The 12,823-nt window shown below is 38.8% G+C and overlaps 1 protein-coding gene across 15 annotated transcripts in view; it reads left to right on the forward strand.

The window, feature by feature from the left end:
- The first annotated feature begins 8,441 nt into the window (after window positions 1–8,441).
- Window positions 8,442–12,823, forward strand: part of NEK1 (NIMA related kinase 1) — a 227,639-nt gene continuing 223,257 nt past the window's right edge. For 14 of the 15 annotated variants that reach the window (XM_045463358.1, XM_045463340.1, XM_045463369.1 and 11 more), the window contains exons 1-2: window positions 8,469–8,619; window positions 8,934–9,057. The gene's annotated coding sequence lies outside the window, so the exon portion shown is untranslated. Of the gene's footprint in view, window positions 8,620–8,933; window positions 9,058–12,823 lie in introns of all 15 variants that reach the window. The other variant, XM_045463330.1, reaches the window with a different exon arrangement.

Raw genomic sequence — 12,823 nt, forward strand, 5'->3', positions numbered from 1 at the left:
TTGGTTAAGTGTCTGACTTAAGCTCAGGTCAAGATCTAAGGATTGGTGAGTTTGAGTCCCCCATCTGGCTCTTTGTTGTCAGTGCCAATCCCACTTCAACTCCTTTGTCTCCCTCTCTCACTGCCCCTCCCCTGCTCACGTTCTCTCTCTCTCAAAAATAAATAAACAAATAAGAAAGTGTCCAAACATCCAGAAAACTTAATAGAATAGTACATTGCACATTCATACGCAATGGTTGTTCATTTAACATCTTTGATAAATACTAAAAACAACGTTTGTGAAGAAAAAATTCAACTTAACAATAGATTAAGGTTTTTAATCATGGACATGACAGGATCAGTCACATTCAAAAATTCTGCTATAGTTGCTTCATTTATATTTGAATTTTTTTTTCCCTGAAGCATGTGAAAATTAGGATGCAGACATTATACTTTACCCTTAGACACTTCAATGTGCAACTGCGGGGCGGCTGGGTGGTTCAGTCAGTTAAGGCATCGGGTTAAACTCAGGTCATGATCTGCAGCTCCTGAGTTCCAGCCCCTTGTTGGGCTCTGTGCTGACACCTCAGAGCCTGGAGACTGTTTAGGATTCTGTGTCTCCCTCTCTGCCCCTCCCCCTTCCTTCCTCTCCCTCTATCTTTCTGTCTCAAAAATAAATAAACATTAAACAAGTTTTAAAAAATGCATCTCCTAAGAATAACAACTTCCCCAACACAAGAACAATACCATTATCACAACTAGGAAAATTAGCAGTAAGTCCCTGATATCTAATAACCAGTCCATATTTAAATTTTGCCAATTGTTAAGCAAAAAATTCTTTCGCAGTTTTTTTTCAAACCAGTGTCCTATCAAGTTTCAAGCATTGCATTTCAGTTGTTTCTTAAATCTCTTTCAATCTCTAAGAGCTCCTCCCTCAATTTTTCATTATATTGATGTCTTAAAGAGACAAGGATGTTGTCTTGTAGCGTGTCGCACATTATTTTTCAATTAAGAGCGAGCCATGGCTATTATAGGCTGACCATGTCCTCTCAAAAGATTCCTCCCCTCCCCCTTAAATATATCTTCATTTGGAAATGCGTTCTTTACAAATGTGATCAAGGTAAGGTCATCAGGATGGGCTAATTCGGTATTATTAGTGACCTTATAAGAAGAGAAGAGACACAAAGACAGGAAGATGACTCTGAAGATGGAGGCAGAGACTGGAGTTATGCTGTCAAAAGCTAAAGAACAATTGGGGCTACCAGAAACTGGAAGAAACAAGGAAGGGATTCTTCCCTGGAGCCCTTAAAGAGAGCATAACCTTATTGATACCCGAATTTTCAGACTTCTAGACTCCAGAACTGAGAAAATAAATTTCTGGGTTTTTTTTTTAAGCTCCTCAGTTTGCGTTGCTTTGTTACAGCAGCCTTAGGAAGCTAATACAATGAGTTAAAATATTTTGAAAGAATACAGAAAATACAAATTGAAAGTTGGTGTCCTGTACAACCTGACCAATCTTAGTGTCACTGTCCACAAAAAAAATACAATTAAGTGTCTTGGGGAACTTTCGAGGACCTTTCTAGGCATATACAAAGATATTATACAAAAAAAAAAAAAAAGATATTATACATATATAAAAAAGTGGGATATGCTAGAGAACCTTCTTTGCTTCCCTACCAAATTTTTATTAAACTGTAAATTGTATACCAGAGCTTTTGACTGTACACTTCTTGGGCCCTCCAGTATAAGAGAGTAATGAATATCTGACTTACATATATATTTTGTATTTTCAAGGTACATAGCACTCTATAAACATTAATATCACCAATATTCTAGTTTCAACACCTTTTTGATAGTTGTGTATAACAGAAAAGCATTTTAATCAGGGTCCTGTGACAGTACATTTCTGGTTATAGGACTGAGGTCCCTGTTTTATTGCAAGACGTCTCTGTTTTCTTACTATTGACCAGAATTGCTCTCTGCTCCTAGAGACCATCCTCAAGTCCTAACTCCATGGCCTTCTCACCACATAGTAATTTACCTCTTCAAAACCAGCAGGAGAATTTCTCTGACTTCTTTTTTAGGGGTCAATTAAGTCAAGCCCATCCATCATAATCTCATTTTTTAATTAATTCACAGTCAATTGATTACTAACCTTATAATGGAAGTGAAATCCCTATATTCACAGTCTGGCCCACAGTGAAGGAGAGGCAATGATATTTTTGCATGTACTTCAGGGCATGGGAATCTTGGGGCCAACTCAGAATTTACCTCCCACAGTCTGCCCTCTAGCCCCTGATGATTTATAGATAAAATATAATACATTCACCCTTTTCCAAGGTTCTGAAAGGGCTCATCCCAATATAGCATCAACTTAAAGTTCAAAACTTCCTCTTAATCTAAATATCATCAGCTCAAAGTCCAAAATTTCTTCCAAATCAAATGAAGATGATGTTCCTGCCTGTAATCTATTAATTCTTCATCTGTGGACCTGTGAAACTAAAGAGGCAAGTTATCCAGTCCCAACACTCCCAAAATACTGTGGTGGGATGGGCATAAGATAACAGTTGTAGGCATTCCAGTTCAAAAACAAAAAAGAGAGATAGGAGTCACTATTCTCAAATGCACAGTCACCTACCCCAAAGTGGTGAAAGGGTGCTCCTTCCTTCCCTGATACACTAGTAGGTTTGGGGTTTTTGTTTGTTCGTTTGTTTTGCTTGTGTTTGATTTTTTTGTTGTTGTTTTGAGAAAAGGAAATCCTCTTTGTGTAACCCTCACCCAAAAGGGTTTTATGCCTTAATAGGCTTAAGCACCAGCTTTTTTGGCTCATATATCTGTTTGCACCAGCTGACAACCTCACAGACTCAAATCACTATTTATATTGACTTCCTGATTCAGTGTGGGCATCAACCCACAAATCACATTTCTCTCAGTGTAACTTTTTTTCAAACCCCCCTTTGCCCTTCCCTTGTCTCTAGTTCTTACATGAAGTTATAGCTAAAAGAGCGCCTGGGTGGCGCAGTCGGTTAAGCGTCGGACTTCAGCCAGGTCACGATCTCGCGGTCCGTGAGTTCGAGCCCCGCGTCGGGCTCTGGGCTGATGGCTCAGAGCCTGGAGCCTGTTTCCGATTCTGTGTCTCCCTCTCTCTCTGCGCCTCCCCCGTTCATGCTCTGTCTCTCTCTGTTCCAAAGATAAATAAACTTTAAAAAAAAAAAATTCTTAAGCTTGAAGTTATAGCTAAAAGATTACACATATTTCCACAAGTCTGAATTTCAGACTATACCACTTAAACAAACAGGCAAAAAATTCCAAAAGTTCTTGCTATCTAATCCTGGAACAGTGAGGTCTAGTCACCCAGCATATGCAGTAATCAGTGGGCCACTCGAGTGACCTTTGTAGGATCAAGAAATTTAGCTTCCTCCAATTAAAATAAACTCTACTAAAATAAATATTCCAAAAATTGTTAATCTGGTTTATTTGGAAAATTTAAAAGATTAAAAATTATTCTAAGGACATATCTTAGGACCTACCAAAATTAAGGATTCTTCCCTTGTTGCCAGCAAACTCTGGAATTTTTTTGAGTGCAGAGTTAAAAATTATAGGATATTAGGCAAAAGAGTTGCACTCTTTTGAAATTCTTTATAACATACAATTCCAAGTAATATCCAGATAGTACCTGCTTGGTGTTGTGTGGGAAATTACATTCATACAATGATACCCCCCAAATATACTACCAGATAAGCTATCTCAGAGGTCACAGAAAGGCTAACATACCATGAGAAGCAAGAGGGAAAAATTAACACACTTCAGATAAGGTACAAGTCGAGAGGAAAGACACATGATTTGAAACATGTGGTTATGCAATGGTAATATGTCTTGTCTTTCTTTTTGGCATATTAACCTTTTTGTTCATAGTTAGGTAATTAGGACCAGAGTTGATATTTGAGCAAGGGTTCAGAGATGGAAGGTGCCTAAGCCAATGACACTCTGGATATTTTAAAGAGATGCAGGGGCAAGAGTACCTGGGCACCTCTGTAGCTTGCCAGTTAACCCGGTGAGCAGGTACAGGTTTTGCACTTTTGGAGCAGGTCATGTGGGACACAGTGTGAATGTCACACAGGGTGACAGAATTAAGACCTGTGAATGTTGAGTGTTTCATGTATATTGAGTACGTCATGAGTATATTAGTGCTTAATGATTAGATGCCTCTCATATGTTTAGTGCCTCATTAATATTAGGCATCTCTTGGTCTTTCCAGACTTTTCTACCTATGTTCAACAGTATATGTCCTGTTAACTTTACCTGTCCACCATATAACACAGGTTAGTAACTTATCTGCTTAACACGTGAGTGTTATTTCTTATACCATTTCTTTTTTTTTTTACCAGGGCAGAATTGAATATTCTCAAATAATACAATTCTGGGCTACACAGTTGGTATTGTGCCCATGGTGATAGTGGGAGTGCTCACAATACAGTCAAACTTCTCATGACTTTTTCATTTCTTTTATCAAGGTCAAATTCATGGCACTGTGATAATATCCAAGAACACTTTTATGTAACTTGGAACACTGTTGGACAAGTCTTACAAGAGATTTACAGACATTAGATATTTTCTTCTGTCAATGCAGATATGTAGCCTAATTTTGGGAAGAAGCATATAGACTCTGAGAATAGTAGAGAATAGACAGAGGCTATTAATCAATCATATCTGCTTTCTATGATCCTTTTATAAATAAATCCTAAATCCTTTTATGGTAGTGTATTAGTTTCTACATGGGGGATTATCCCAAGGATCTCTTGTAAGTGGGCAACAATGAGTCTATTTGCACATTTGGTTTTCTGTAATATTGTTTATACTACACACTACCTTACTTTTTTGCAAGAACATGTTTATTTTAAAATCCATTTCTGACATACAACCATCTTGTCAGTAGTTTTCAACCTTCACTCTGCATCAGAGCCACCTAGGGAGCTTCAAAAAAATACTCTTGCTTGGAATCTACTCTCAGAAATTGTTTTAATTATTCTAAGTTTGGGCCTCAGTATCCATATTCATAATTATTGCCATTAATAAGCAGCATTAAGTTAGAAGCACTACATTAGACATGGGCGATCTATCTAAACAATATGCTATGTGATATTTTAGTGATAGAACAATAGATTCTATCCAGGGAAGAACCTTTTCTGTAATTCCTCTAGTATTTGTGTTAGAAGAATCTAGTGGTGTTAAACCTCCTCTTCAACAGACTTGGGTGTTTTACATGGTAAGGACTATAACCAGATCCCTTGAACATTTTCTTTATGTGTTCTTTTTTTTTTTTTTAACGTTTATTTATTTGGAGACAGAGAGAGACAGAGAATGAATGGGGGAGGGTCAGAGAGAGAGGGAGACACAGAATCTGAAACAGGCTCCAGGCTCCAAGCTGTCAGCACAGAGCCCGACGTGGGGCTCGAACTCACGGATCGCGAGATCATGACCTGAGCCGAAGTCAGCCGCTTAACCGACTGAGCCACCCAGGCGCCCCTCTTTATGTGTTCTAATGTGAATACTTCCAGCTTGATCTTATTCCTTCTCAGCAAGTGTTCCAGAAGGGATTCTGTCTGGTTGGAGTTCTTACCAGATACTTTATGAAGCTGTGGGCTTTTCGTATGCAATAAAAAGAATTTACCAGTCAGCCTGATCTACTCTGCTCCTGGAACCTTAAAATAATATGAGTTTGTATTAGTATGCTATTACAACAGATTCCCACAAATTTAGTGTCTTGAAACAACACAGGTTTATTATCTTAGAGTTCTGTAGCTTAGAAGTCCAATACAAATCTCACCGGCTAAAATTAAGATGGTAGCAGTGTTGTGTTTACATCTAGAAGCTCTAGGGGAGAATCCATTTCTGTGCCTTTTGCAGCTTCTAGAGACCACTTGAATTGCCCCCTCCTCCATGTTCAAATCCAGCAGCAGTGGTTTGAATCTTTCTCATTCTGTTCTTCCTCTAAAGTTCTCATTCTGAACTTCCTCTAAAGTAACGTTTCCTTCTGATTCTGACTCTCTTGCCTTCCTCTTTCACTTTTAAGGACTCTTGTGATTACATTGGGTCCACCTGGATAATCCAGGCTCATCTCCCTATTTTAAGGTCAGCTGATTAGTAATTTTAATTCCATCTGCACCTTTAATTCCCCCTTGCCATGTAACCTAATATATTCACAGATTCCAGGGATTGGGGGGCAGGGAAATCACTGGGTGGCCTTTATTCTGCCTACTATAGGTTGTTTAATTTATCTTTTGACTACAGGTCTTAGTATCCATTTTTAAAAGCCCTTAGTAGGGTGGAGTGTGTGTGTGTGTGTGGGGAGGGAGGGGGGGATTTGATAAGGTATCAAAAGCTACAAACTTTCAGTTATAATTAAGTACTGAGGATGTAATGTACAACATGATGTCTATAATAACAGTGCTATATAGTATATTTGAAAGTTGGTAAAAGAATAAATCTTAGAAGTTCTTGTTATTTTTTATTTTTTCCGTAAAAGTTCTCACAAGAGAAAAACAACTTTTTCTTTCTTCTTTATATGAGATAATGAGTATCAGCTAAACTAATAATTATTAAGGATAATCAGTTTATAATATATAAGTTAAATGTTTAGACTGTACACCTTAAATTTATATAGTACTGTATGTCACTTATATCTTAATAAAGCTGGAAAAAAAACCCAAACAAAAATTAATAAGAAGCCCTCAGTATATAGGAAATATTAGGAGGTATAGCAGAATAAGTTATGTCAGTAAAATCAGTTTCTTGTACTGGAAATCATATTTTCTTTTGATTAAAACTGAGTTGATGCATTAGTAACAAAAACTCTACCAATACTCAAATTAGCTTTATTCCCTCCTCAGTAAGCAGCCAATAAAATCTTTAAGCCCTCAGGAAAGGGGAAAATATAATTACTCACAGTGGTAAGAGTTTATCTATTCAAAGCAGATCTAGAACTGCTACCCTGGCAGATACAGAGAAACAAATTGTAGAGCTTATCAGCGAGTGGAGGTTGTGTAAACCATTTCCTTCTGCCAGCAATTCTACCATTCTGGGGGGGGGGGGGGCATGTTGTATGGTGTTATTTTACACACTTGACAAAATAAGTCAAAAGGATATATGCATATTGCTAGCATGGCCTCTACAAAGACAGTAGCAGTTTATATTCCAACAGTTTATGATAAGAGCCTGAAGAGTTATCTAAGGAGGTATCCGACTAGCCATTCTTCATGAACGCAGCAAAAGAGAATTTACTTAGATTAGCAATTGGCAATATTCTTATGCTGCTTTGCTGTATAAAGGTACGTGGGTAGAACTGTCGTTATTGTGCATTCAGACACCCAAATTCCTGCTAACTGAGGGTGGGAGGGGCCAAAGGAGGTTAGCCTAGAAATGAGAAAATGAGGAAAACAAGTCTTTTGAATGGATGAAGATTGAAGAGGAGATAAACCAAAGCAGAGTCTCTCCAATTTGCCAGCTTGGATGACTTGCAGTGCCATCTTCTGGCAAAGAAGCCAAAAACTTTCAATTTCCTTGCCAGTAATAGTCTTGTCTTGTCTTGTCTTGTCTTGTCTTGTCTTGTCTTGTCTTTTCTTCCTTTTAGTATTTCTTATAAGCCTGGCTAAACCACAGATTGGGAAAACTCACAGGGGTCTTGGGTGTTGATGTATTAGAGTATGAGAGAGAAGGAAGGCTATTTCTTTGAAGCACTGATCCGAATCTTTGACCTCTGAGGTCTCTGGCAAAATCTGTAAACTTTCCACCAGGCTACATACATCACATGTCCAACAAATACAACCTGGAATGTAGCTTACGTAGTAGACAAGCCACCGTCCTCCTTCGGCTTCAAGTTTGGATTCTCCAGCATCTCAGGAATACTCTAGATAAGGCAACTTAGCCATAGAGCTACTCATGACGATGATAGACTTGATCCCTTATTACAAGAAAATCTCTTCCTGTCTTTGAAAGTCCTGCCATAAAGAAGGGTACTTCAACCACCTTTGAATATACCGGCAAGTAATTTATACACACATTAGATGTAAATGTGTAGAAAACTACATTATAGCCTTAAAAAAAAAAAGTCAAGGCTTAAAAATACTTTCTTGCTGTAATCATCCAGGATATACTAGAAACAAGCTTGCTTTCTAAAGCAAAATTACTTTAAAACATGCGGTATCCCTAAGGAACAACCTTCACGTTAACAACAAAAAAAAGTGCCATTCTCTGTGTAGTATATGTGGGAAAAATTTATAATATGCTTTAATCAAAATCAGCTTCTATTTGTGAGCTCTAGCCTTCATCTCTGGCTCACTCTTTTCTTTCCCTTTCATCTCCTTTGCGTCCTTTTCTCATCCTCTCTCACCTGCTGTGCCTTTGCCCCGCCCCGCCCCGCCGCGCCACTCCTTCCCCCCCCACCCCCAATGCGCGCCAGCTTCCGCGTGCTGACGTCACACGCCAGCGCCAGTGACGCGCTGGCCGCTCCCCCTTCCTCTGCATTCGCGCTAGGGGTTGGGGGCGCTAGGGTGCGTAGTCGTCCGCTCGGAGTCCTAAGCAGTTGTCCGCGTATCCCCGAGTCCAGAACAAGCGTCGCGAAACAGAAGGACGTGGCAGGCAGGTAGCCTCCCTGTCCCAGATGCCATCCCCCCACCCCCATCCCGCCGAGGCCACTAGCAACCACCTCTGTGAAGTTGCAGGGGCGGTAACCCGGGCACTCCCCCTGCCGCCGCCCGCCGTTTCCAAGGGGGCTCAGAAACCAATCCGTTTGCTCTGAGTAGTGTGGACCTGTCTCATGGGGCGTTGCCGGAGGCGGCAAGGAGGCAAGCCTGAGGGGTCAGCCAAAGTCTGGTGTCGGGTGTAGGAGTCTCAGTGCACCCCTTTCAAGTGGTCTGTGAGCTGCTGCAGGTTAGACAGACTTGGTTTCTCTTTCAGGATGTCATTTTCAAAATGCGGGATGATGCCTCTGCCTCATTAATTGCCAAAGGAAGGTTGCTACACCTAGACCGGTGCTTGTCGATCATCACCGTTATTTCGGCTAACGCCCTGTGTCATTGAGGTGAGTTGCACTTGGGGGAAGCAATGATATGCAAAATAGTAAAATCGTATTGGGAATGAGGAGATCTTGCTTCGACTTGCTTATGTAGAGCTTGCAGGGATACTAACTTTAAGTACATGGAAAATAATACCTTCATTTCATTAAAATTTTAATTCTCTCAAGAACAGTATGTAATACAAAGCAGTCCTCAGACATTAGTTAAAAAGTTATAGTGATAACGGAGTTAAAATAATAGAAATCTTGGTATGGATAAACAGTCATTTACATTGCGTATATGTTGCCTCCGATTTTAAAGCACCTATATATTTTAATAAAAAATGAGTGAGAATTAACTGGTAGCTTATAGTTTTCTATTTCAATTTATGTAATTTGAAACAATCTCCTATGTAAGGCATTAAAAGTTATACTACTTTCGGAGTTCATCATAACTTTTTTTATACAGGCCTAATTTTTATTCTCTAAGCCCCACCCACAAGAAGCAGAAATTTTTTTTTGCCATGATGAGTAATAGAAATATTTATGAAGGATTAAAAGTAATATCCAATATAATAATAGTCTTTTCATGTGATGCAGCAGTATTGTAGAGATGATGGAGGGGAGCCAAATATGGAGAGAAGTAGTGTTTTGTTTCTAGTTTAGATTTGTTTGGTATTAGAGAGTCCACAGATCTATTTCATTTCAAATTGCTCTTTGTTCTAGGTGAAAGGTAAGGAGCATCTTTTGTGGGAAAACAGGTTTTTGCACAATAAGAGTCAGCATTAGGAGTTTAGTAAGGGTTATGGAACTTGGCCACAGAAATTCTGTTGAGGTAATTTTAATACGGTGACATTGTATTCCTAGTACATTTTACTCCAATCTCTACCCTCTAAGTTGTGGACATGACACCATTTCATGAATATAAATTCTTTACTTACGTGTTGGTGGTTTCCATTAGGGAAGCCAGTAATTGTTGTCTGTATAGACTTACAGAGAAGAAAAATGTTTTGAAAGAAGTCTAATGGAATCCTATTTTTGCTGTCTGCTTTTTTGACTAATAGGAAATAGATCAGGGACTTGACTCACTGAGAAGGTAAATTGTCCTTCTCCCACCGTTCAAAATGTTATTTAATATTTGGAAAACCATATGTATGGATTGTAGCTGCAGACAGAACCATAAGGACTTCGTGAACTCTGTTGACATTCCTCTACCAGTGTTTCTCTTAGTGAAAATTTGTCCATCAGATAGCTAAAAAAGAGCTGAAGAGATTTAAAAGTTCCAGATTGGTGAAAATATAGTTTTCGTTCATGTACTCTGGCATTTTTCATATTTGGTGCACAAATTTTATTTTGTTAAACACTCCCTATTGTGGCTTAAAAAAGTCTTAGTTAAATGTGAGAAAAGGTGTCTAATTTGACTAGAGGCTAAGATGTTTTTTTGGAACATAGATGACGTACTTGAAAAGTATGCCATGTAGGAGAACTTTGAATGTCAATGTTAAATGTTTGGAAATGGGTACTGTTTAAGGATTTTAACTGGAGAAATTGATTTAGCTAGCATTCTTCTTTCTGTCGGCATTTATTATTGTTTTAAAATTTTATTTACTGTTTTGAATAAATAATATATTCATATGGTTAAAATTTAGAAGGTACAAAAGACTGAAAAAAATCTTCCTCTTAATTACTCAGTTCCTGTTCCTAAAGGCAGCCAACAGTATACCAGTTCATTGTGTATCCCTTCAGAGGTATTACACATGCAAGGAGTTATGTGTGTGTATACATGTAAGGATTTTATATATATATGTATACTCACATATATAAGTAAGTAAGTATAAACATACATACATATATTTCCTTTTAATACACAAATGGTAGTATGCCATATTTATAATTTATAATTCTGGTACCTAGAAATTAATTCTTATCGGGGCATGGGGGTGGCTCAGTCAGTTAAATGTCCGACTCTTGATTTCGGCTCAGGTCATGATCTCATGGTCCTGAGATTGAGCCCCCTTGCTTCTTTTTGATTTGCTTGTGGATATTTACATTTTATCATTTCAAACAGTGTTGCAGAGGATAAGTTTGTGTATGTGTCATTTTCATACATTTGGAAATACTTGTAGGGTAGATTCCTAAAAATGGAATTTCTGGATCAAAGTGGTAGATATTGTAGGATTTTATTTTTCTTTATTAATTTTTTTAATGTTTTATTTATTTTTGAGAGAGAGAGAGCGTGAGCAGGGGAGAGGCAGAGAGAGAGGGAGACATCCCAAGCAGGCTTCAGGCTGTGAGCTGTCAGCCCAGAGCCCGATGCCGGGCTCAAACTCACAAACCGTGAGATCGTGACCTGAGCCAAAGTCGGACACTTAACCGACTGAGCCACCCAGGCACTGCGATATTGTGGAATTTTATATTCCTTAGTATTTTTTAAAAAAAAATTTTTTTAACGTTTATTTATTTTTGAGACAGAGAGAGACAGAGCATGAATGGGGGAGGGTCAGAGAGAGAGGGAGACACAGAATCTGAAACAGGCCCCGGGCTCTGAGCTGTCAGCACAGAGCCTGACGCGGGGTTCGAACTCACAGACTGTGAGATCATGACCCGAGCTGAAGTCGGCCGCTTAACCGACTGAGCCACCCAGGCGCCCCAATATTCCTTAGTATTTGTATCGATTTGTATTCACACCATATTCTGTTTTTTTATATTCCCCTCCAACATAGTACGGTAATAAACTTCCTGAATTTTGCCATTCTGATGGGTGAAAAATGCTAAGTCTTATACTTTTTTAAATTAAAATATACATAACAAAATTTATCTCTTGTATTATTATTATTATTATTATTATTTATTATTTTAGGTAGGCTGCACACTGGGCATGGAGCCCAGGGTGGGGCTTGTACTCATGACCCTGAGATCTAGACCTAAGCTGAGATCAAGAGTCAGATACGTGGGGAACCTGGGTGGCTCAGTCAGCTCAGGTCATGATCTCACCCTACCTGGGATAGAGCCTCCCCTCAGGCTCCCATGCTGGGTTTGGAGCTGCTTAAGATTCTCTTTCTCCTTCTTCCTCTGCTCCTCACCGTGTGTACTTGCATGTTCTCTCTTTAAAAACAAACAAAGGGGTGCCTGGGTGACTCAGTCGGCTAAGCGTCCGACTTTGGCTCAGGTCACGATCTCGCAGTTCATGAGTTCGAGCCCCGCATCAGGCTCTCTGCTGACAGCTCAGAGCCTGGAGCCTGCTTCAGATTCTGTGTCTCCTTCTCTCTCTGTTCCTTCCCTACTCATGCTCTGTCTCTCTCTCTCAAAAATAAATAAAGATTAAAAAAATTAAAAAAACAATCAAAAGTCATCCTATTTTTTTTTTTAACATTTAAGTAGTTTATCATCTGGAATTTGCTTTGATGTAAAGTGAAGAAAATGAATGTAAGCTTTGTGTTTTCCACACATTACTACCTAATTGTCTAAATATTATTTATTTCAAAATTTAATTTTTCACCACCGAGTTGAAATGTCACCATGCTCATCCATCAAGTTAAAAAAAAATGTTTTTGATAGGTTTCTGGACTTTCTATGATTTGCCTGTCAATTTCATAGTTACTGTAATATATGTGTGTGTTATTGTAATATAATGTGTCCTTTTTTTAAAAAAAGTTTTTTTTTTGAGAGAGAGAGAGAGAGAGAGAGAGAGGTGAAGAGCAGAGAGAGAGGTGGGGGGGATAGAATCCCAAGCAGGATATGCACTGTCAGTGCATCACCTCACCCAGGGCTTGATCTCATTAACTGTGAGATC

The sequence above is a fragment of the Leopardus geoffroyi genome, chromosome B1 (assembly GCF_018350155.1).
Source record: "Leopardus geoffroyi isolate Oge1 chromosome B1, O.geoffroyi_Oge1_pat1.0, whole genome shotgun sequence".
NCBI classification, from domain to species: domain Eukaryota; kingdom Metazoa; phylum Chordata; class Mammalia; order Carnivora; family Felidae; genus Leopardus; species Leopardus geoffroyi.